The sequence below is a fragment of the Phasianus colchicus genome, chromosome 2 (genome assembly GCF_987193195.1).
Source record: "Phasianus colchicus chromosome 2, bPhaCol1.hap1.1, whole genome shotgun sequence".
Lineage (NCBI taxonomy): Eukaryota > Metazoa > Chordata > Aves > Galliformes > Phasianidae > Phasianus > Phasianus colchicus.
This window is the reverse complement of record NC_143437.1, coordinates 95,180,714-95,205,096: the sequence shown is the minus strand read 5'-3', so window position 1 is coordinate 95,205,096 and position 24,383 is coordinate 95,180,714. Positions and strand designations below refer to the sequence as shown.

Genomic DNA, 24,383 nt, shown 5'->3' with positions numbered 1-24,383 from the left:
TTTTTTACCTTGTCCTTTATAGCTGACCTCAGGCTCTAGATCTCCCTACATGACCCTCAAGTAATAATTAGAGCAATTAGTTCCCATCCGTCTGGGATGATTGCTAACATAAATTGAGCTGACTATCCTAAAAGTTTGTTTAAAAGTAGGAAAGAAAGAAGGAAAACACTCAACAACTGAGAGAAGGAAAAGACTGTAGAAAAAAACAGGCAAAAGCAAATGAAAAATGGAAAAACAAGACAAGACAGTTTTCCACATTCCATTCCTGTGAGACAGCCTCACTCACAAGCACCACATATATAACATTCTTTCTTGCAGGCAACAGGCCTCCTTACCCCAGGTGCCATCAGAAATCATGGGAGGGAAAGAAAGGGAAACTCATATCTTAAAAGCAACCCTGTTCTTTATCAAAACATATTGCTTTAAGGCAGCCATCTGACTGGAAAGGGGAAAAAAAGAATTAAAAGAGTCTCATTCTCTAAATTTTTATGTAATGCTCAGCCAAAAGCATAACTGAATGGTAACGAGAAGGAACTTAAGTTTACCAAGATAAAGATAAAAACACTGCAGTAGAATAATTTGCTAGAGGGGATTAGGTGCAGGTCAATGTATCTCTCTATGGTCAGCAGCAACAAAAGGAGAATCAAGTAGAAACTCATGACTAACCTGATGTCAAGGGTAGGAATGCTGCATTTAATGATTTCAAAACCTGGGTTTGTTCACAATCGGCACAAAAAGTCAACCATTTCAGTTTTTTTTTTTAACCTGAAGAAAATAATATACAAGCTATTATACGTATTTCAAAGCTTTCCACTTAAACAGCATTAAAATATTTCTTTCTGATTTCTTTTTTGTAGCATGCAACATACATAGTAAATTTTGAAAGTAAATAAATAAGAAACCCTTATATTTGTTCTAAACACATAGGAATGTGATATATCTTATAAACAGTTAAAGTGTCTTTCTATTTTATTATTTTTTTTTAATTGAAAGTGAAATACTGGCAAATTTCAAGAAGTTCTCATGGATATAGCATTACTGGGAGAATACATTCTAAAGCCATCTCTTCTTCAGAGCTTTGCTTATTGTAAATATATTTCATAAGTACACTCAATCTAGCAGGAAACAATGAAAATAGTTAATATCAAATAATTATTTTGGGCTGTGAAAGACGGAAAAGAGGCCAGTAGAAGAGTCTTGATATGATTTCTTGTCACTTGTATAACTGTGTGACCCCTCAGTCACTTACTTCTTTCTCTTTTTTTCTATGACACTCTTGCATCTCTGTTCCTATTTTATTAAGAAAATATCTCAGGACAAGACTGACGTTTCACCATGGTATCACTGTTGAAAAACTCTGTACTTTAGAAATGGAAAGAAGAACTGTGATTTGGAAAATGATTCAACCTCTTCTTAAATATTCATCCTTGGGAGAGATAATCGTGCCCCGTGTGTAAAAGAGTGTCAGTTGCTTGGCTCAGCTGCCCTGCTGAAGAGCTGCCCTGCTGAAGGGCTCTGGATAGAAAGCCTCTGCTTCCCTCACTTGCCCAGGTGAACATGGAATCAGGTCTCATGACATTGCTGAATCCATGCCTATGTCTCATGGGTAAACTTAAGGCTGAAAATGATCTTCCATAAGAAGCAATAATTAGTAAGCTGGTTACTGAAATCTTGTACACTAAGAATATTTATTGTTTTGAATATACAGTCAGACATGAGGACACACTGATGAAGACTGGGTGCTTAATATCAATAATAATTTGGTTAACAAAACTTTGTCCTAAGAAAAAAGTCAATACAGACAATGATCAGTTATTCAGCTCTCCATATGTGTATGAATTTGGAGCAATCACAAAAAAATTACAAAAGGAGCAGAGAAACTTCAGCAATATAAAACATAGGATTACTGCAATACTAAAAAGAAAGAAGTATAAGCAGCACTTAAATCCTCACATAATGCTCTCCTCACATATGGTTAACGCAGTGTGAATTCAAATGAAATACAGAAATCTAAAACAGGGAGAACAGATCATGGCTGACATCAGACACTGCAGGCATATTTATATTTTCTTCAGTATTTCCTTAGAGGTCAAGAAGCACAGCTGCCATACATTCAAATGAGGTAATTTCCTTATCCTTGAAGCCAATGTAATGTGTACTCGGTCACTTTAACTAGGTGATGTGATATGCATATGAAAAGTTGGCTTCATTAATGTGTCAGATAAAAGACCTTACACACCTTTCAGAATTTGAACCTTTCTCATTATCGGTACAAAATATAAAGGGTAGGACTTCAAATTGGTGCATTAGGATGTTAGTTTATGAATACTCACCATCATGATCCAAAAAAGGATAATGGAAAAACCTCACATGGACTACTGCAATACACATCTCTGATCTCTGGAGTAGCCCTTAAGACTCCAGAGAAATCTAAATGTACACGTTAAATCTATCCAGAACAGATGTGGTGCTCAGGGACATGATTTAGCAGAGGTTTGTTAGAGTTAGGGTTGTATGGTTAGGTTGCAGTTGGACTTGATGATCTTTAAGATCTTTTTCAACTTGGGCAATTCTATGATTCCGCAATTCTATGCCAATGATACAGCTAGATGAGACAATGGAAAGAAAGCATAAGGTTAGAAAAACTTTCTTCTAGATAGAAGTTTAGTCAAGTTTATACAATTCATTTCATTCATAAAATGTTTTCTGCTAGATTATTCTTGCTTACTTCTTTTGTACCAGGATCTAAGGGAAATGGCATGACTGTAGGCAAACCTTGATAAGAATACACACTGAATTTCCACAAGAAAGTTACTTTATTCCTTTGCAAAGCAAAGTCATTCTCTGATGGTGCAAAATATGTTGAAAATATAGAAATTGAATGAAGTAATAAGGCAGGCAGTGGCACTGCTAAGCTGAGGTTGTGTGGGTATGACACAAACCTCTCTGAGTACAAAAAAACAACTGTGGGAGAACATGGAAAGGATTTTACTTTTGTAAGACAATATCGAAGTTCAAATCCCTCACTGACAAGAGAACACAGCCTTTATCATTACAGGAAACAGTATACATTCTCAGGATGATGCTGAATTCTCTAACTTAAACCTGCCTATAAAGCACCAACGCATTAACAGGTAGCAAAGCTCTCCAGGAAGGATGATTTCTGGTGAAATTCGAGGACAAAACTAGAGACTCAGCTTCTAAGTGTATTGCAGTTCAAAAAAAACCTGACATAAGGCAAGTAAACCCATGCAACTCTATGAGGCCTAGGGATAAGTCTGCTTAGTTAACATTTTTAATAAAATATTGCTTCAAACAAAGGCTTGCAAAGCTGGGAATGTGATTGTAGTTCCCACCTGCACTTCCCTATGTTGAAGCAGCATGGAGTTTTGCATGCTTCAGGAACAGCGCGGGGAAGTGAAGAATTTCTCAGAGGGAGTGTGTCAGATCTATAACCATACGTAATGTTAACACATGCCTGGGCTCCCACTCCCTTCATTTTCTGCTCTACATCACCTATCTTCTAAGTTGAACACCTTGGAGGTGGTGAGACAACATGACAGAAAAGGACTGTTTTTTTTCCAGATCCGGCAAAACATAGGAGAAGTGTAAATGGGCCAGCTGACATGAGAGATGTTAGGATTTTAGGGTAGGACACAGAGTCTTCTGCATTTAATTTCTGATGTCCTGAAACACATCAGCCATGTACGGTATGCCGCCAACTACCTTCCTAAGCACAAAGGTTTAAAACACACTGCATATAGATAACCCACTGAAGTTCTCACCCAGCTGATCATGATTTTTGCTGCCTATAAAAAGAATTAGATTCCTTATTTCACACTTTTTTTTTTTTATTTTAGCACTGACTCGTTTTGAAATTGTGGTGATTCCAAATATTGACTCTTCTGGCTTCAATGGTAATTGCAGGTGCTCAACACCTTTGAAAACACTGTTAAAAATGCTGCAGGTGATTAACTTCCTCAAATTATTATACTGGATCAGGCACTGAGTCTTCTGACCAAAATTCGGGTCTTTGAAGGCAATTGCATGCTTTGAAAGAATAGCCCAAGGCAATTATAGGCAGAATAGAATATACTGCACTAAGGCCACCTAATCAACATTAGAGATTAGATAAGCTCTGAAGCTGTGAGTTGCTATCACTTCAAGAGCTGGATTAGCTGTATAGACTCTACATTTTTGCTATCCATATAAACATCTTCCCTTTAAGCCTTACCACTCATGAGCCTCAACTATTTACAAACAGTAAGAAGTAGGTCACTCCCACTTCTTCAGATCTTGAAGCTGTAATGAAGTGTAAACATAAATACATTCCTGTTAAGCTGATCATGAGTCAACTTTCATTCTCACACCTGTCTGTGGGATTGAAGCCTAAACAGGGAACGTATACAAAACTACAGACAAATGTTTGGAAAGGAATGCATTACGACACCGCTACTAACCTACCTTTTTTAATTGTGTTCTCCACTTTGTACTCTTTCTTCATGCCATTTCTCCTTTTATTGTTATCTCCTCTATTATAGGTTTTGCTTAACAGCTTTCATTACTGTTTATAAGCTAGTTTTCATTTACTAGCTAATAATTCCTGTTTTCAGTAATACACGCCCAAATAATCACTTTTTATATTTTTAAATGAGGTTTTACTGTTTCTGGACACTCCTTGAACATGGTTTTCTTTGAGCATTTAAAGATTACTTGTAATGTAGTCATTTTTAAGCATGAAGAGAATGGAAAAATAAAAAATGTTTCCCCTTGTAAAAACAACAGTTACAACATTTATGACAGTAAACAAAAGTGATCAGATCAGAACTCAGAACCGAAATCTAAAACTGTAAGAAACCTTTGTCCTATGAGAGCCATATTTGCTCATTTTAAGTTCTGATATTAATCTGGCCAGAGAATCATATAGATTCTCATATAGGTCTTGGATTGGAAGGATCAAGGACCATTGAGTTCCAACCTCCCTGCCACAGGTTAGGGCCACCAACCTCCATATCTAACACTAGACCAGGCTGCCCAGGGCCCCATCCAATCTGGCCTTGAACATGTGGATCTATAACATAATTATTCTCTTTATGCTCCTTTTGTAATTGAAATAGTGACAAATACTTTGGTGTACAAGTTCTCAAGTTTATTTTGGTTAACCTGGACAAAAGAAAATTGTAAATAAACTTTTTATGATGATAAACAATACTTACAACTCATTTAATAAGATATATTTCAATTTTGTCCCTCATTCTCCTGAGGTAGAAGAGGCCTTCCAGTCACTTTTGTCTCCCTCTGATAAATTTTCACGTCAGCATGGTTTAAAAGGTCCTGAAAAACTTGGTAATGATGCCTTTCACACCTTCCTTCACAGATTTGTTTGCTCTAAAAGAGAACTGTACACTTTTCTTAAGCTCACCTTCCCTTGATTTTTTTTTTTTTCCATTTTCCATCAGATTCCTTCTAGCTTATACAGCTCATGGTTCCACTTCTTTTCTCATCTAATAAAAAGTATTTTTAAGCACCAGAAGTCTTCCCACAGTAATTATGGCATTAAATGCCATTGTGAGATTTGAATGTTGACAAATGAAAGCTCTGATACCTTCTTTCCTACTCAAAGGTTATAAGTCCAATAATTATAGTGGCCCCTTGTAGAGCACAATGAAATACACTTTGCATGTCTCAGTGACAGTGGCAAGATACAACTACAATTCTTCCTATCAGTCTTTTTTTATATGTTGTTAACTTCCCAGCGTGTTAAAGTATGGTTATTATATTCTTGGATGCCAGTAGAACTTTGCTCATGAAGAAATTAGGAAGATTCATCCCTTTAGGACATCCTTAAACTCTATTTAAAGAGGAAAATCTAAGTGTATAAGCCATTTGATCAGAAGACTTCTTTTTTTCTCCATTTCCAGAAGCAATATAATTATTACCTAAGACTACTACACAAGTGAAGCAACCTTCTCATAAAAGAGGACTCAGGTCATACCAGAATCTGAACACATACCTGTACCTTATGACTTCTGTAGGAGTTACTCATCTATGTAAACGTTCAGCATATGCTTACCCACTCTCCTTGAATAGCTACGTTTTGCTGAATGAGGGCTTAATTTTAGTAGAGCAGTCCACAAAAAACAATTATTGTAGGATTAAATAAAATGAATAGCACCGTTCATACTATAAAAATACAGTCACACAAAAGAGAAAGTTGTGGTGGTGACCGTTCTGTGTATAGCTGAAAGCAGTAGAGTCAAGTTAACTGGTTGTGTCTGAGTGCTGGCAGTGGGAGCAGCAGGCCCCTCTGAGGCGAGGCTGTGGCTGCCCTGGGCCAGATACACGTGGGTCCAGTTGGCAGCAACAGCCCCACCACAGGACACAGCTGGGCTCAGCAGCCAAGATGGTAGAATCTCTAAGAAACAGCAGAAAATGCTGAAGAGGCACGAGACGACAGAACAGGAAAACAATGAGAAATGGTAGAGGGAATGCCACAGTCAGAGGAGAAAGAGCTGAATGGGAGAGAAGATATCTCCTGCAGCCCATGGGGAAACCACACTGGAGCAGGGGAAAGAGGCAGCAACCCATGGCCCAAAAACCTTCCCTGTATAGTGCTCAGGGAAGTCAAACACTGCACTGACAGAGTGAAGTAGAGCATGGGAATGGGAAGGTGTGGCTTTTAATTTTTTTGTTGGAGGTGGTGGTTTGTTTCCCACTGCAGAAATTACATTTTTACTTTGATTGGCTACAAATTCAGTTAATTTTCCTCAAGTCAAGACTATTCCACCCAATATTTATTAAGCAAACTCCTGCCTTTATCTGACACCAGGTGCCATGTGGCTCTAAAGGATTTGAGACATGGCTTAGTGATGAGACTTGGTAGGTCAGGCTGATGATTGAACTTGATCTTTAAGATATATTTGAGTACAGGTCATTCTGTGATTCTGCCTTGATCCACAAACATTCTTATTCCTTTCTGTCCTGTTTTCTCCCCTGATCCTGCTGTAGGGTTGGAGGGGCAAGCAGCTGGTTTGGAGTTTGGGTCTAAGCCAATGCTAATCCACCATAGTGAGCTTGGTCTTTAACACTGTGTCCTTTGCAGTTTGAATACCTGAAATACTGACCTAGTTGTAGCATTATTTGTTAGTCTTCATTCACAAAAGTTTAAGGAGCGATGGAAAACAAAACAAACAACTCTAAAGAAAGACAATTGACAATAAAAAGAGGTTGTAACATGATTACTTCTGGGTTCGTAAACTGTTTTATGGAATGATGGAACAACATCACCTCGGGAGCAGACACTGACTCCAGAAATCTTCACAAATGGCTTCCAGATCTGAGGGGATTGCTCTGGCCAGAGATAGAGTGGAAAAAGAATAATCTTAATTTATCTTCAGGCAGTACTTGATATACAACTTGTAGTTCTTTGAAGTGTCTAAGCAAGTTTAATATACTAAGGAAATAGTCTCCAAACAGGCTTATTTTTTGTTTCCAGAATATTTGAATCTATGCAATATTTTCCTCTTTTTTTTTTTTTCAAAATAATTTACAAACAATAAAATTGAGCATATGTAAGGTTTTTAAAAGGAATCTTTTGGAAATGAAATCAGTCATTTAAGTCAATTTCATACATTTTTCATATGTTTTGAACTTTCTAAAAGTAACATCTTCCAGAATTACGTTAAATGAAGCCCTGAGTAGAAAAAAATCCAATGAATGTTATTTTTGTGTTACTGCTAAATTGCTTTCAGTACATTAGATTAGTTTCCTGCATAACGTTGTATTACTCAGTGCTTGTGCTTTTTCCTCACTCCTATTTCTAACCCTTACTTTTTATTCATCTCTAAAGAGAGGGAGTTACTTCACAGGTATTCCCACTAGTAGAGATAGAAACTTTGAAGACTGTCCTAAAACGGAAGAAGCTACTGACCAAAAATATTCTGATTGGGTTGTTTACTAGAACTGAGCAGGAGATCTCCAAGGACAGCTAGAAGATCTGTTCCACCACAGGCAGGCAGGCAGCAACACATTTGTCAGTGTGTATGGATTAGTTAATAAAAAGCAATGATTCACATTATCTCTACAGACCCTTAACCTCTCTGGCTAGAAACAATCATAGAAAGGCCTGGGTTGAAAAGGACCTCGAAAATCACCTAGTCTCAACCCCCTGCTATGTGCAGGGTTGCCAACCACCAGACCAGACTGCCCAGAGCCACATCCAGCCTGGCCTTGAATGCCTCCAGGGATGGGGCATCCACAACCACAATCATCTGGATTGGGACTTCCATTTATGAAGGCTGTAGAGTTTCTTACAAAACTATAAGATAACTGAATGGTGGGAAGGACCTGTGGTGATCATATCCTTGGTAAATTTCGTAGTTAAAATGCCATAAGTAAAATTTTGATAGTGAATGGAAAAACTTTGGTAGTTTGGCCCAATAGGATGCAAACACACATGCTAAAGGAGCTGATGTTTATTGGGACGAGTTTCACATTCCTGAATACCTTTCCTTGTTAAATAAATAGTTGAATCAAAGTCTTTTCTCTTTAGAAATACATTATTTGATATTAATCATTCTAAATGGTGGCACTTTTCTGTAACAATTCCAGTAAATTCTTAACCTGTAGGAAAATATCTTGTTTCTCTAAATAAAGTGCTCAGCCATTTGTTGTAGGTTTTTCTGACAGCAAGTTTTTTTTTTTCTTTGCTTTTTACCTCAGATACCTTTCCTCCTAACAAATATCACCGATCAAATCGCTTAATCTTTACTGTGTCACAGAGAGCAGAGCATTCCCTGAGCCTCGTCTCACCAGTGTACTCCTTGTCCCTGTTTTCTGAACTGTCTTGTTTGTACTCTGAATTCCAGAACTGTCTGCAACCATTTTAGTATGTCTACATTTAGGAATTTTATCAGTTATCCTTTAGTTGTTTTATGTTCATGGTTCTGGAACTGTGAACTTGAGTGTGTGCATTAGAACAAAGCACTCCAAAAAAATCAGTTTTTTTGTCAATGCTTTCAGCCTTTCATTTGAAGTTCCTGGGCTGTGAATTTAAGGTTAGAATACCTTATCTTTTAAAAGATTCACATATATTTATTACTTCTAATGTCACATTTTGGTTTACAGGAAATTCAAGATAGTTTGTATTTATACAATGCGTAAATGACTGTGCATTAGAAATGCTACCATTTCTCTGATGCATATACAAGCAGTCATGAAAGCTGTAAGTCAGTTACTAGTTCCCCATCTGCAGATTAATTGATCTGAAGATACTTCTGGTTTTCCATGAATTTCTGGGGTGATGATCACTAAAGAGCAAGCTCTTATCTCTGTGCAAGTTAGCCACAAAGTACATCCATAACAATACAGCTGAAGATTGACCTCAGGGCTGGAAGGCCCTCCTTATCACATATGCCTACAAGACTCTTCCCTTTCACCGGCCTCCAAATGAGTAACCTGCTGTAGGGCTCTCATGTGCTCTGCTTGCAGACTGGGGTTTATCTAATAGCATTCACTACCATTCCTCTACAGTCATCAGGCAGAAGAAATCCTGGTTCTGGATCTTACTTGGTCATTAGAGTAAACATAAGAGACTATCAACATCCAGTAGTGTGTTTTGAAGCCAGAATCAACTTTCAGTTGGAAGTAATTCTTTTACAGCCCTGTCAACAAAAGAGATAATATTAACTATCCCTTAACCTGTCTGGTGCAGTCAGTTAGGTTAGCTTAGACTCCTTTATGAGGAAAAATAAAGAATTGAAGAACTGAAAAAGACATCAAGATTTTACTACACAATGAAGATACTGAGTACCATTCATCCCCCTAAAGTAAATGCAAAGAAACACTGTGTAATGCTACAATGTGATAGAAGCACAGCAACAATAACAGGGTAGCAAAGTCTTAGGCTACAGCAAATAAAAACAAAGCCAAATGCAGCAGCTGCAGAAACAAAGAAAAATCTACTTACTTTTTGAAGGCCACAGGTATTCAGGGATCTTCAGTGAAATAGCTGCCAACCCTTAAATGAGGTCTGGGAAAGGGCGGATCCTGGCTCCACCCCTTCCTGTTGCTCAGCCCATTGCATGCACCTGAGCTCCCCTAGGTCGGCCCTGCCTTCCTACCAGGTCCTCAGTCACTGTTTCAGGCCGTGACTTAGCATTTCTGCTGCACCCTGCAACCTGTGAATCTTATTTTTTCTTAGCATTATGGAGACGGGCAAATGGAAGAATTTTGTCATTTGGGACATTGTGTTACTCACGACTGAATCACTGTCTGAATTCTAAAATGTTACTAAGAGTACCCCAAATAAATATATTCATGGATGAAATGTCATGAGCACAATGTTTGTGTAGGCATCTTTTGGTAGAAACGTGGGTGTTCCAGTCCACTGTTGCGGTGCAAGAAGCTGGTAGGAGAGCACCACTGCTGATGAGCAAGTCTAATTTCATACATGCTTGTACGTATGAATGGGTAATGATGAATGACTTATAAGGCACATACCTCTATGTGTATTTTGGCAATTCAAGGGCTATTTTTCTCCTTGTTCCTACCGTATAAGTATTTTGACATATTGATTTAGTGCATATTTGTGAATATGAGGGTTGCTCCTAAAGTAATGCCTATTCTTTTATGATGTTGGTCCATGACATCAGAGGCAGATATTGGTGGTATGACAGTAGAGGACAGTAGAATCTTCCCACCAATATTTGCATTACGTGTTGTTGCTACCTGACAACTGGCAGCAGAGAGGCACTCTGACAGAATGGTGTCTGACATGGAAGTGCACCTGGTGCAAAGGTCTGGAATTTTTCCATGTGGAAAAAGGGGCCCCCATTGACATTCATTAAGTTTTGCTGAATGTTTATGGAGATATAGTATGTGAATCTGTAATGCTGAGTCTAGGTCTGCATGTTGTTTTTTTTTTTTTTCTTTTTTTTTTTTTTTCATTGGACTAGGCAGAACAAGAATAATTAAAGGAAAAGTGGGATGTTATTTTGCTAGTTTAATAATACCACAAGTCAGCAGAGAAGCTGGAGAAGTGTAAAAACCTTTGTATCATTATTGATTGAGCTAAGCCAAGGTAGGTGTAATTTGAGTTGTTTAGAAAAGAAGCAAAACAAAAAGCCTGAAGTTTTGCAAAAAACTTAAAACCAAACAAATGGAAACCACTGCTCATCTCTTAAAGTCACTTTATCATATAAGGATGGTCTATAACAATTTTAAAGGATTAGATGAAATATCCTCGTCCTAACTGATCGTGATTCTTTTGTTGGTTGCATCAGAATAAATTAGGAATAACTTTATGGAGTTACATTTAAACTGTCCATAGAGACTATGGTCCACTAATCACAGTTCTGGTTTGCTCCTTACCACAGCCCATGACTGCCAAATTAAGCAGTGAGAAATACTGTGTGCTGTTTTGCCCACCCTGTCTATGTAAGAATGAACATACAGTAAATTGAAGTGCTGGCAGTTGGGAGATTTGTTTTATATTCCAAGCTCTACACAGAGTCCTAGCTTCTAACTTGGCATGAATATTTAACCCCTATGTTCACTGCTTTTTCCTCATCCAGGCTAGTGTCGTCTCACAGGGATGATATGAAACCTAATGTTTTAATATTTGCAATTTTCTCTTGAAATCCTTTAATAAAAGATCCTAATAAACAAACACAAAGCAAGTTTTCTGAAGGTTTAGATTGAGTGCAGGAAAAACTTGATGAAATACTGTTTGTAATCTTTATAGATCTGAGAGATCCAAAAGCATGTTATATAGAATTGCACTTCTGAGGTGAAAGTAAAGGCATAAAAACTTTCTTCCTTTTAGAAGCCAGATTTCTCCTCTCTGGTCTCCTTGTACTGAGGTACAGCCTCAAAAAACACTATTCTGGAGGTTCAGTCTGTGTCTCAGTGCACAATTTCTGAAATGAAACTTTCTGAAAGCTTATATCTGTGAGAAATCAAATGAGTTTGAGAGGCCTGGGGGATAGTTTGAATTAAGCAATAGAAATCTTTTTCTTTCTGTTCTAAACATTTATTCTCTGTACTGCTTGGGGAAATACAAGAGAAAGGGCATGCTATGCTACTTGTTGAGTAATGTACAGAAGTTTGATGTGAGAACAGTCTCTCCATCTTAGTTCTAATAAAAAAGGGACTACGACGCACACTTTTAAGAGTGCTCATTGAGAAAGAATTATAGGGCAAATATAATTCTACTCATGTTTATTAAGACTCCCCTTATCTACTCCAAGAAATACATAAATCTGGTCATTCCTTTCTATATTTATGTACAATAAGAGCTTAACTTCAGAAAATTAAGTTGTTATATGCTGTGGCAGAGAGAAAGTTCCTTCAACTTATTTACAGTGAAGCTATGTTTGAAAAGAAAATGAGAATTTATACAGAAAGAAAGCACCTGCTATGAAAGGAAGTAGTGATGTAGTCTAATCAAGCCATCTGCCTGTCTATACCACCTCTTTAAGTATCCTGTTGTTTAGGACATTTGTATCTTGGCACAAGTTCTCATAATACCACTGATTTAATCTCTTTTTCCTGACAGGGGTATCCCCATGCTATATTTGGCACCCTGGCAACTATCAGTCACAGAACCAAGCAGTGAGATAAGGCAGCAGAAGCAGTTCCAGAAAGAAGGCTGTGGGTGTCCCTGATTTGTAACACTCTGATGTTTTATTCTGCAAAAGGTTCTCTATTTCACATAAACATCTCGAAAATATTGTGTTTTTTGGTGTGATATTTTATAACAGCTTTGGAAAAAAAATGTGCGCTATCTAGAAGACTTCTTCCTGTCATTGTATTTAAAAAACTAAAGCCAAATTTGACTCAGTGGCACTGGTGTGTTTTTGGAATACCTCATCTCAGATTTAAATCAGGTAAGAGAGAAATGGGTTTCATATTTCCTCACCTTCTTTAAGGACTATTGAGACACCAAGCAAACAAAGGAGACCCCTCTGAAGGAGCAGCACTTCAGGGCTCTCACCCCAGCTGCCTGGCTTTGAATTTCAAACACCCGTTATCTTCTGTCTAAATCAGAGGGTGAAATTGTACCTCTGTGATTTCCTAGTAGGCTGCTAAGTCATCTCAAAGATTCTTTGCAAGCCTAGTCCTTTTACAGGGAAAGCAAGACTTTGCTCCCAGAATAAAAATACATTTTGGGTATATCTTTACAGATTGTCAAGCTTCCTATTAGAGGACTCAAACCTAATTGTAAGTATAATACGGGGTTGGGACCTAATGTAGGTAAGAGATTATCCTCAGGGGATACAGGGGAATTTTATGCCATGCTGAAGTAGACAGGCCTGTGTTTGAGGCTATTTCTACATTCTTGTAAAAGTGTTCAGTAAAGACAAGGAATTAGAGTAAATCTTCTGATGGTGTCCTGTAAGCCCCCTGTCTAAGTTTAGCTGTAAAGTTGAAGGTGAAATGTGGGAGAATTAAGATGTGGTGTATGTAAGAAATTTAAGACTCAACCTGCAGCGAAAAAACATGATATAAATTGGAATTCATTTTAAAATAAACAAAGACAAATTTGCTAGTATGGCAAGTCATTTAAAGTAGTAATTTTACTTTTCTTTACTATGGACTGAATGTTTTGTGTGTTCAGAAAGGCAACTTTATGAAAACCACATTCAAATATGCCCGGTGACTTTTTTTTTTTGTCTGTTTGAAATAATGTTCTATACATGAAATGTGAAATAAGGTGGGCTTTTGTGCATGGCACTCTAACGAGTTAGTTGCAGTAGTTGAAGTCCAAAAGAATAAAAAAACCTAAGTTGTATCACACCTTTTACTGTAAGTAATAGAGAAGGAGCTTTAGTGCAGTGTTCTCCTCATCCAGCATAAATATGCCTTCTCTCTGGGCTGTGTCACGCTGTATTTGCTTTTGCAGTTATACCTCTTGGACCAGGCTGTGCCACTGGTTACTCTCAGTGGTGCTTATAGAAGAGTACAACACAGGGACAAATTTGGTGCTCTGTTTGTAAGCAAGCAGCTGGGGAACGACACGGGTTGCCTTATTAGGCAGCACAAAAGGAAATAGTGCCACTTGGCAATGCTCACGTGTTCAGCTGCCGGCGTCTGTAGTTCTTCAGCCCTCTCAGGCCTGTGCTTTTTCATTGTAAAACAGCGAGCCCTTGAAAATACAGTGCTGGCTTGGCAACTGACCGCTGCCAGATAACAATTGACACTAGGACTAATTTGGTAATGTGCAGCTTTGGGGAGTGACATTTACTGTATCTCCTGGTGCAATTGATACAAAGCATGCAGCCGTGGCAAGCCCTGCATGGTATTTGCAAAGTGTCAACTTGAAAGAGTCAGGCTGCTCTTATGTCTGCTCTCAGAGGCAATTGCTGCAGCCCATCAAATCAGCCTTCGCGTAATATAAACAGGGAGATGTTCTCCCGCCATTCAGTGTTACTATTCTGTGCGGTTGCTGGTTATATCATATGTCAACACATTGTACAGATAATGAAAATGGGGAGTCTGAACTTGTACGGGAGATAAAGGTTTCCCTGGAGAAGCAAAATTACAGTGAACCTGTCAGGCAAAGATTAAGGATTTTGCAAAATAATCAAAGACACAAAAGTTAGCACTTTTGATATGGCTGTTAGCTGTGGTATGACTTACCGCACAGAATAATTCTATCAAATTAGTTCATTAATATGTAACTTGTAATGATCTCTGTAAAAGGGACTGTCGGCATTAAATATGGGTAGCTCTTTCAGGATTTCCAGGTGGGTGGGCTGAAAGCCATTGCGACAATAATTGCGGCACCAAAGATCTCACAAAAGAAATTTTCACCTGGTTTTGTGCAGCAGATTGATATTTCGGAGGGGAGGTTTGAATAATGAGTGTTATCAAATCCTCAGATAGGGATATTGTTTTCATCAGCTCTTCCCTTTCCTAGAAAAGGGGTTGTTAAGCAGTGGAAGGTTTCCAAACAGAACAATGGAAGGGTGTGTGTGTGTGCTATTTTACTTTCACCCATTGACTTTTTGCCAGAACAAGCAAAATGCTTAAATCTCAGTAATTCAGCAGTGTTTGTTAATAAGAGCCTCAATTGTCATCTATTGCTGTGCTGAGAGCAGAGTATCTTGTCCTCACACCCCGCTTCTCCCTCAGCCCTGCTTGCTGGGAAGCTGCTCCAGTCCTCTCTTTGTCAGGGCCTCTGATAGCCACGTGCACCACACCATTATTTCTACTGCAGTGGCCCTGGAGCGGCCTGCAGACAAACAAATAGCATCACTGCTTCTCCTTGGTAACTGCTTCCTGCACCAGGTTGACTCTGACCGTCAGGAAGCTGATTGATCTGAATATTAAAGCCCACCAACACTCTTACTGACTGTCTATCTCATGCAGAAAAAAAAACCCTTCTGTCTGGAAAGATGTTTTAGAGCTGTTACCATTTTTTCAAGATGTTTCCCATGTCTTTTGTTTGTTTGCCTTTAATTTTTTTTTCTTCTATATAGTAGCCATTCATTTTCAATCACGTGAATTTATAAAGGAGACCCTGCTCAGTAAGACCCAGTAGTAATGAATTATTAAGTGTCAACTGTCTTCCAGAAGGAAATGGCACAAGAATTCTGAACAGATGAATTAAAACTTGGTGCAAACAATTTCTGATAAAACTTCAATTTTTGAAAAAAAGTACTATTTATCACTAAATAAAGTTCCAGCTATTCTATTTTGCTAAATCAAAAGATGCTGATGAAACATTTTGATCCACACTGCAGTATTTCTGAAAGTACCTTGAAGTTTGCCTAAAGCACAAAATGAACTGTGAACTGTGCCAGCGACAGTGATGTTTCTACTGTATCTGTACTTAGTATGGGAACAACAAGAACACAAAATGTTAAAATGTGATGATTTCAGTTTTCACTCCTCTGTATAACCCCATATGAGACATCACAACATTTACTGTGGGAAAATCATGATATCTCTTCAGTTTATTGCTCATTTCTCTTTTTCTTTCTTTTTAATAATGCTGTTATAGTTGTCTTAAAGCAACATTTGCATGTCTAAGTGTGCAATTAATGTCCTTTATTTATACAGGACGTGGATCAAGACTGATTTCTAGAAACACTGAGAAGCCTTAACTGCTGAAATCAGTATCTGGTAGAGAAAAGATGAAGTCTGGCTTAACGATGTTGCTCTTTATCAATCTGTGTGAACTAATTACAGGGATAAGAGGAGGGCTTTGAGGGAGCAGAAGCCTGCTGCAATGTGGCACCAAGAAACTACCTCTGTCACAGCAGCCTGGCCTGTGAGCAGCCAGCAGCCTTATAGACAGAAAGGGAGATAGAAAATGACAGAGCCTACATGTGAAGACAGCTCTACAGAACACTGTAGGGAACAATGCAAAACGCTTAATCTGTCTTAAGTTCCCTCTGCATTTGCAAATGCTATTTTATATTCTAGGAGTGAGATAATGTACGAGTTTGGGAGGAAACTGGGAATATTAGATATTTGAGGGAGAAAATATTTTTGTTTTGATGCTGTCTGCAACTGTCAGAAATGTACAGCTTATTGACAGATACAGTTTTGCCGTAAATTATTTTGGTGGATTGTGATATGTTAGGAATCAGTAGCATTGGCTCGATATGTTCTAGACATGAAGATGAGCTCTGTATACTCTATCTTATTAACATAATATAGGAACAGAAAAGAACAAAGCTAGAGAAAAGTGAAAGGCTCCCTGGCACCTGTGTGAGGTTTTCCTGAAAATGAACATGATATAGCAACTGCAGTCCAGCGGACAATGAAGTTCAGAGCTCCATTTCATAGAAACACTACCACTGCTACACAGCAATGTCAAGCACAGTGACACATTCACTCTGAAGGCTAGCATGGGTTTTTCTTTTTTGGAGATCATACAGGGTTTTTTCTGTAGATCATACAGGAGTAACAGTCAATGCTAGGGTCTCAAACAAAATAATGATTGTAAAATCTTATTTTAGCCCTCTTTATTATTCAGTGTAGGCTGGGAAAATTTGTCTGCAAATTGCCAGATTTGCTCTGAAGGAACACTTCTTTAGTATTTAAAGCAATTCATCAAATTGTTGAGTTAGAAATCATTAAAAGTGAAATGGCGAATAAAATCCGAAAGAACTTTTCCATTAACACCAATACAGCATTTTAACTTTTAAATAAATATTTTCCTATTTAAAATATGATTGGTATTAGCAATTTACGACGTTTTGTATAGAGTAAGCTTTTTGGAAAACTCATTTGAAATCTCTACTTGAAAACAATACACTTTAAGCTAAAAGTTACAATTTTTGAAGCCAAATTGGCTTTGAGTAAAAAGAGTTTTTCTTCTCTTTACTTTCTATTTTTGTTTTTCTTTCTTATACGAAAGCTGAAAAGAAGCACTGGGATAAGTCAGGTCGACTGAGGTCTCCTTAAAGCCTCTCATTTTCTTCAGATGTACTGATTTTTCTCACTGTTGCTTTGTGTTACTTCAAGGTGTTATTTCGGAAGTCTGAGAGAGGGCAGCTCTAACAACTGCCTCACATGGCTGAAGGCTGGGCTTCAGAAGGCACTAAGGCATTAAAATGCCACTTAAACTGTGTGGTTATTTTTTACAGCAACACTGAAGCTAACGAATAGCTAAAACATTGCTAATCAGATTGCCAACACTCTTCAGCATTCATAATATTAATTGACTTGAGGAATGTAAAATGCAGTCTCCTTAAGTGGTAATTTTCTTGTTTGATCTAGAATTCAGAAGAAATTACTCTATTGTTCTTCCTTGAAGGAGATATCAATTTATTAATTTGACAAGAAACTGTAAATTGTTCACCTGTTCTGAGTCAATTTGGAAATATTCTGATTTTACTTGACAGCTTTCAGTGCCTTACAGAGATGTGAATGTTCCAACTTAAAAAAACAAAACTTTTGTCCTGTCATACAAATATTTCTTTGCATTTGTCTTTGTATGATAAATCTAATCCTAATCTGTAGACTGGGAACTCCTATTGCTTCATGCTGAAATATGAGTTGTACAGACATGACAACAATCACAGTGAAATACCATTTTGTTCAAGATGTTCATATTTAGAAGACAGTGATATATAATGCCAGACTTTTCCCTATCTCTAGGGAACAAATGTTGGGAATCAGTGCAACATTTTAAACAATAATTTGGCATATTTTGAGACTTTACATCATTGCTGGTGGGAAGCACATTCATACAGATCTATAACAATGTGTGCAAGAAAACCCGATGTAAATATCTCATGAGATAAATATTGGCTGTAGCTGTCTGAATTAAATCATATAACATCCTGTATTGCATATTAAAAAAACCCAAAACAACTAAAAGCATCCACTTTATAAGATTTTTTTCCTAATATTGTTAGCAGAAAGTTCCAAAATGTTTTCACGTGATTGACAGGAGAAAAACTTTTGTTTTAAGAAACTTTACATCCAGACATTAAATCACTAAAATAAAATAGAAGGTTGAAATTTTGGATGAGAACTTATGAAATTTGAGTGAAATCCCTTCTCTGCTACAGATATTCTTCATGAACTTTGAGAGCTGATTTCATCTGGATTTGCCTTAAATCCCTTTTTGTGAATATAAGGTGATGATACTCAATTTGTCTTCCTTGGGGAACACCCTAAGAAATGCATAACTTACTTAGAGCTTATTTCTGTCATTTCCCATTAGGCTAAAAAAACAGAAAGGAGTTTTTAAAGTGGTTGTCTGACTGTCTGAATGCTTGCCAAGTTGATAATTTCAATGCTATTTTACACAGATGGTATTGTATGTTAATGGCATGCCAGCAAATTTTGAACGGGTTATCTTCTCTAAGTGATAGGTTGTTTCTTAAATGTAGTTGTTAGATGTGGCATACTTAAAAAAAGGTGTTCATGTCTCTGACTCAGCAGTTCTTGAAAAACATTTCTGCTTACGTCCTCGCAGCCCAAGTTCAGTGGGACGAAAGCCATCTCTACATTATTGAGACAGTAGGATCAGTATTGACTGGAGCAGATGCATGCTGCTACAGAATGATTAGCAATACAGTAGCAAGTACATCTAGCATCGTAATAGATGTTGTATGAAATTCCTGCTTTCTGGAGAGCTAATTCAGCCACTGGAGGAAGGTTGCACAGCAAACATTCAAATTACGCCATAAACCACATGGCATGGAACCACATAGCATGGCATGGAGTCAGATGGAACTAAGAGATCTCCACAGCCTAATCATTTTATTCTTTCACCTCACTTTTCTCTTTGAACTGAAACCATTGCTTCCAAATGAATTAAATATATATTGAAATTGACTGGAGATGCTAGCAATCATTTTTTATAATATCCTTGAATAAGATAATTTACTTGTGCTTTACATCCTTCAGAAAAAGCATTGCTTTTCTTAGAGATAAGCCTAAAGCTAGAAGCTCAGACCAAGACCAGATCTCATTGCTGTGGTGAATACCGCTGCATATCAAGGATCATTATTACATGTTTTAACAGTCTTTATAGTAGTTGAATTTGTGGAGCAACTTGTACTCTACAAAGGGTTTTGAATAGTTTTAATTAAATGTTGATAAAACAGAAAAGGAATCTTGGGATGTGAAAACAAATTAATTCTGGTCATTAGTCACCTGACAAGCATATTACAGTACAGATTTTTTATAGCTCCATGGATGCCTGTGAAACTGGAAAGATGGTATGCTAAATGGATTCCTTGTTAGCTGCTTTGAGTCACTGTGAATATCACTTTAGTTACCTACAGTCATTACTGAAAGAGTTATGTAAAGTGCTTTCTGGGCAATATATTTCCATGCAGTGTCTGATTTTGAAAATGAATTCTGAAAGCTAAACTGCAAAAAATGTGGGATAAGTTTAGTGTGATTCAGAAACTGCTGTAAAGTCTTGAAGTGAACCAAGTAGAATATTCTGGTGATATGCAGCTGCAAGCTGCTCTCAGGGACAAAGCAGAAACCTGTCACATTATGCATCCTTCCCTCCCTCCCTTGTCTCCTCTTTGTTCTTTTCTGTTAAACGTCAGATGAAGATTTGGCCTTTTCTCTTTGTATCCAATACAGTCATTATGTCAGCTTAGGAAGTCATAGCTCAGGTAATCAAAACGGGCTAAAACCCCTTAGCAAAACCATGAGGAATACCAGACAGACTCGACAGACTCCTTTATTTCCATATTGACCAAACTGTTTTGTTTATTTATTTATTATTTATTATTAAGGAATCTGGTCTCTGTAAATAGAAAAGTGTGTGATGCATATGGGACAAAATCCTCCAGGTGTATATTACTGGAATTACGAGAGACAGATAATGCAATTTGTGTTGGCAATTTCTGCAATAAGTTGAGCCAGATCTGATATTACCTTTACCAATGTGCCGTTACTTAAAAATGCCTTACATTAGCTGGTATGCAGAAAATGCTTTCTTGAGTTATGTCTCAATTTATCCGCATAGAATGTTACAGAGATTTAAAGATGTTTCTTCATTCAGATGATATGTATTATCTTACAGAAGAGTAACAGAGTGGAGGAAAGTGTGAAGTGAATGAGCTAAACTAGGCCAGCAAGGCAAATTTTTAATCATAATAGAGCATGTTGTGATCATTAGATTTCCATCAGAATGCTTTTTGTCCGTGATAAAACTGGCAAAGGAAAAAAAGAGAAGGGAAAGTAATGAAAGATTTCATTTTCCTGGCTGATTGACACAGACTTAGAAACACTTGAAGAATGAGTCTGTGTAGGGAGCTGGTAGGAAGCTGGTATAACTGTCACCAATACAGTTTTCACAGAATCACAGAATTGCAGTGGCTGGAAGGGACCTCAAAAGATCATTGTGTCCAACTCCCCTGCTAAAGTAGGTTTCCTACAGTACGTCACACAGGTAGGTGTCCATATGGATCTTGAATATCTCTATAGAAGGAGAGTCCATAACCTCTCTGGGCAGCTTGTTCCAGTGCTCCATCACCCTTACCATAAACAAGTTCTTCCACATGTTTGTGTGGAATTTCCTATGTTCAAGTTTAGGACATTACTCCTTGTCCTACTGCTACACACCACCAAGAAGAGCCTGGCCTCATTCATTTGTCTCCCACCTCCCTTTAGACATTTGTAAACTTCATGAGATCTCCCCTCAGTTTTCTTTTCCAAGGCTGAACAGACCCAGATTACTCAGCCTTTCTTAATACAGGAGATGCTCCAGGCCCTTTTTCATCTTTGTGACACTCCGCTGGACTCCTTCTAGGAGATCTCAGTCTTTTTTGAACAGGGGAGCCCAGAACTGAGTACAATGTGTACTCTGAGTACAGAATAGAGGAGTAGGTTCACATCCCTTGACCTGCTGGCCAAGCTCTTTTTAATGCACACAAGGGTACCATTGGCCTTCTTGGCCACCAAGGCACACTTCTGGCCCATGACCAACCCATTGTCCACCAGGACCCTCAGGTCCTTCTCCATAGAGCTTCCCTCCAGCAGCTCATCTTATTCTTCTCCTGCTGCAAGACTCTATACTTGCTCTTGTTAAACCTCATCAGGTCTCTTCTGTCTCCTCCTCCTCCTGACAGTTTTACTGTTTTACTGTTTCAAGATGCTGGAGCTCGGAGGAGAAGCAGACCTGAGAATGCCTGGGAAGCCTTGAACAATGTGTGGTAAGGTAGCTTGTGTGGGTGCTTGCCCTTGTTTACTGCATCAGCAGAGCTTTGGGTTCCTCTGTTAATAGAAGAAGTCTCCACAGAGGATGCAAACAGTCTTTTAGTGAAGCTCACTGTTTCCATGAAATGTTGAGAGACTGAAAGAAAGAAAATACATTCGATCACGATTTTTTTGGTCAGCTGAACCTTATTAGATAGAGTGGAAGTTACCTTTCAGCTAAGTGGGAACTCACTGCCTTGTGGCAAGTGTGTCCCAGTTATCCTCCAAACAACACAACTGTCTGTTTCATGGCAATACCACGTGCCTGCTGCTCGGGTGTGAGAATGGCTGCTGCATCTATAACTGCGGGAATTCTCACTTATACAGAAACAGAAAAATCCAATACTTCTATGTTATGAACCGAGAATGATAAAATTGCCAATGCAATGGCGTGCTTCATAGGAAATCTTCATGCCAAAACTTTCTGACTAAAGGACGAAGAGGAATAATATCAGCAGCTCACAATTGGAAGGCTCGTTTTGTTTCATATCCCCGTGCCTCTATATTTAATAGCTGCCACCTCCAGAATAGTATTATCTCTGGCAGAGGAGCATTAAGCAGAGCTAAACAAAAGGATGAATTAGGTTCATTACCTTAAACTGGATTATCATAAAACTATCTTGAAAGATAATGTAATTTTTAATAGTGCAATAAGGAAATAAAATCCAAATGAACAATTCTTTTAATATGATTGACCAAGAAACAATCAGATTCCATTTCTTTCTCTTTGTTAAAATGAGGCAGTCAGCTTTCCCTCACAAAATGGCACAAAAATTTGTTTTTAATGTTTGTTGCTCATAAGGATTGAAAGCTCTGAAATACCCATAGATACATCCTCAAGTGTGAAATGCATGTTATGCAAGTATAAACTAACACCCCTAAGACAGAACCAGGAAAATTACCACAATGGAAAAAGAACATCTGTGTGTTTCAAAGCACATGCTATGGAAGGTCAATGTTCATTTCTTTTCCTCCACATCTAACCCACTCCTCCCCCCCCCCCCCCACCCCGTATTCTTCAGGCTTATACTTCAGATTCAGGAGCAAGCAGAGGTTTGGAAGGACAATGAAAAAAAATGTTTCTTTTATAGTGTGAGATTATGCTGGTATTTCATGAAGATTCAGTCAGCAAGCACTGAACTTGGATCCGACTTACTCTTTAAAATCCAAAAAAACACCTTATAAAACAGTTTCAATTTTCTAAAATCATGGTTAATAAATTCCCCAGCTGCCTTCTTGTACTGTAATACATTCAAATCCACTTTTCAAAGACCTGATGTGTTATGATGCGTTGTGTTTTCCTCTACCTCAGAACTGCTGCCAGTGACAAGGAGACCTCTGCATCCCAGAAAGTCAGCCAGCGTGAATTTCATCTTGCACCTCTTGCCTCAGCGAACCTGCCACCCGTGACAAGACAGCTCACAGCAAACCCAGTGCTAGCTGAAGCAGTGAGACTGAGGGCAAGAGAGGTGGCAGTGAGGATGAGGAAACTGCAGTTCTTTTCCCCATAACTGAGCTGAAACAGCATGCGAGTCCCATTGCTTTTATGTACATATTTTTGGCAGTAAATGAAACGGAATATGTTGTTTTCTGCTACCGCGGAGAGTCATCCAGCACTTCAGTTAGTGAACACATTATTTCATTCTGAGGTTTTACTATCACCAGATTCTGGTCTGCTTGTACTGTCTATAAGGAGGCAAACATGTAGTAGTAAACGTGGTCTATTTAATTCCACTCTGTGAGAAAGAAAATAAGTATTTTTTTTATCACACAGAGAAGACTTAAGATTTTAATTGTGAATTCTCAGGAAAACTAACTTTAGCTTGGAGATTTCCCATGTTCTTTTCCAGGAGATCAGAGGGAGGAAATCCTTTTTTTTTTTCCTAATCATTTTGCAATATTTTCCTGTACTTAGAGTAGTTCTGGAGCAACTTACATTTAAAGCACTTATGTAGAACTTTGATTAGGCAGCAGGAACAACAAGCAGTGCTATTTGGATGGTTAATATTTGCAGTGGTCGTGGAGCTCTGAGGCATAGAGCCAGAGGCCAAGTGACATTAGCTTCTCAAAAAACGCACTAATCACCTTAGAAATGCGATGCCTGGAGAGTCTTTTTACATATTATGTAATGGAAAACGTAAGGGGAAGGATAAAAGTCAGACTTTGTGTATTTACTGAAGATTATTGACGTAGCTGTGACATCATTGACAGGCAGTCACAAGACACCTTTTGTGTATGCCAGTTGGTAATTAGAGCAATGCCACCCAGGCAGCTGGAAATTTGGTACTGTACCTACAAACACAAGCCAGGAGGCATTTCATTAAGAGACAGCTGCCTTCTAAACTCCAAATACAGAAAGTGCTAACAGACTGTCCATTTGTTTTGTCATAACCATGCTAGTGTCATCTGAAGGGCTGAATAGTTCTCCTATCCTCTTTGGGACTGTTTATCTTGATCTGCAAAAGGAGACCTGAGCCCACAAATTACTTTTGCAATCATGTATCTATGCAGTTTGAAGAACCCAGCACTTACCTGGGGAATCTGGTCATCTCTAGGCAAGCAAAGGAGAAATGAGCATGTCAGTGACACAATTAGAGACCTGGTGAATCACGATTCCTCCAGACTATCAGAAATCCCAAAGGAAAAGGAAGTGGCCCTTAGCTGCATGGGGACACTTAATGTACTGAGTGAAACAG

At 38.2% G+C, this 24,383-nt stretch overlaps 1 long non-coding RNA gene across 1 annotated transcript; it reads right to left on the bottom strand.

Moving 5' to 3' along the window:
- Positions 1–7,285: 7,285 nt before the first annotated feature.
- Positions 7,286–10,003, bottom strand: LOC149919196 (uncharacterized). The gene is made up of 2 exons (XR_016463771.1): positions 9,968–10,003; positions 7,286–7,350 (listed from the first exon to the last, which is right to left on the bottom strand). It is a non-coding gene; the product is annotated as an uncharacterized LOC149919196 (long non-coding RNA).
- Between the last annotated feature and the right edge of the window lie 14,380 nt (positions 10,004–24,383).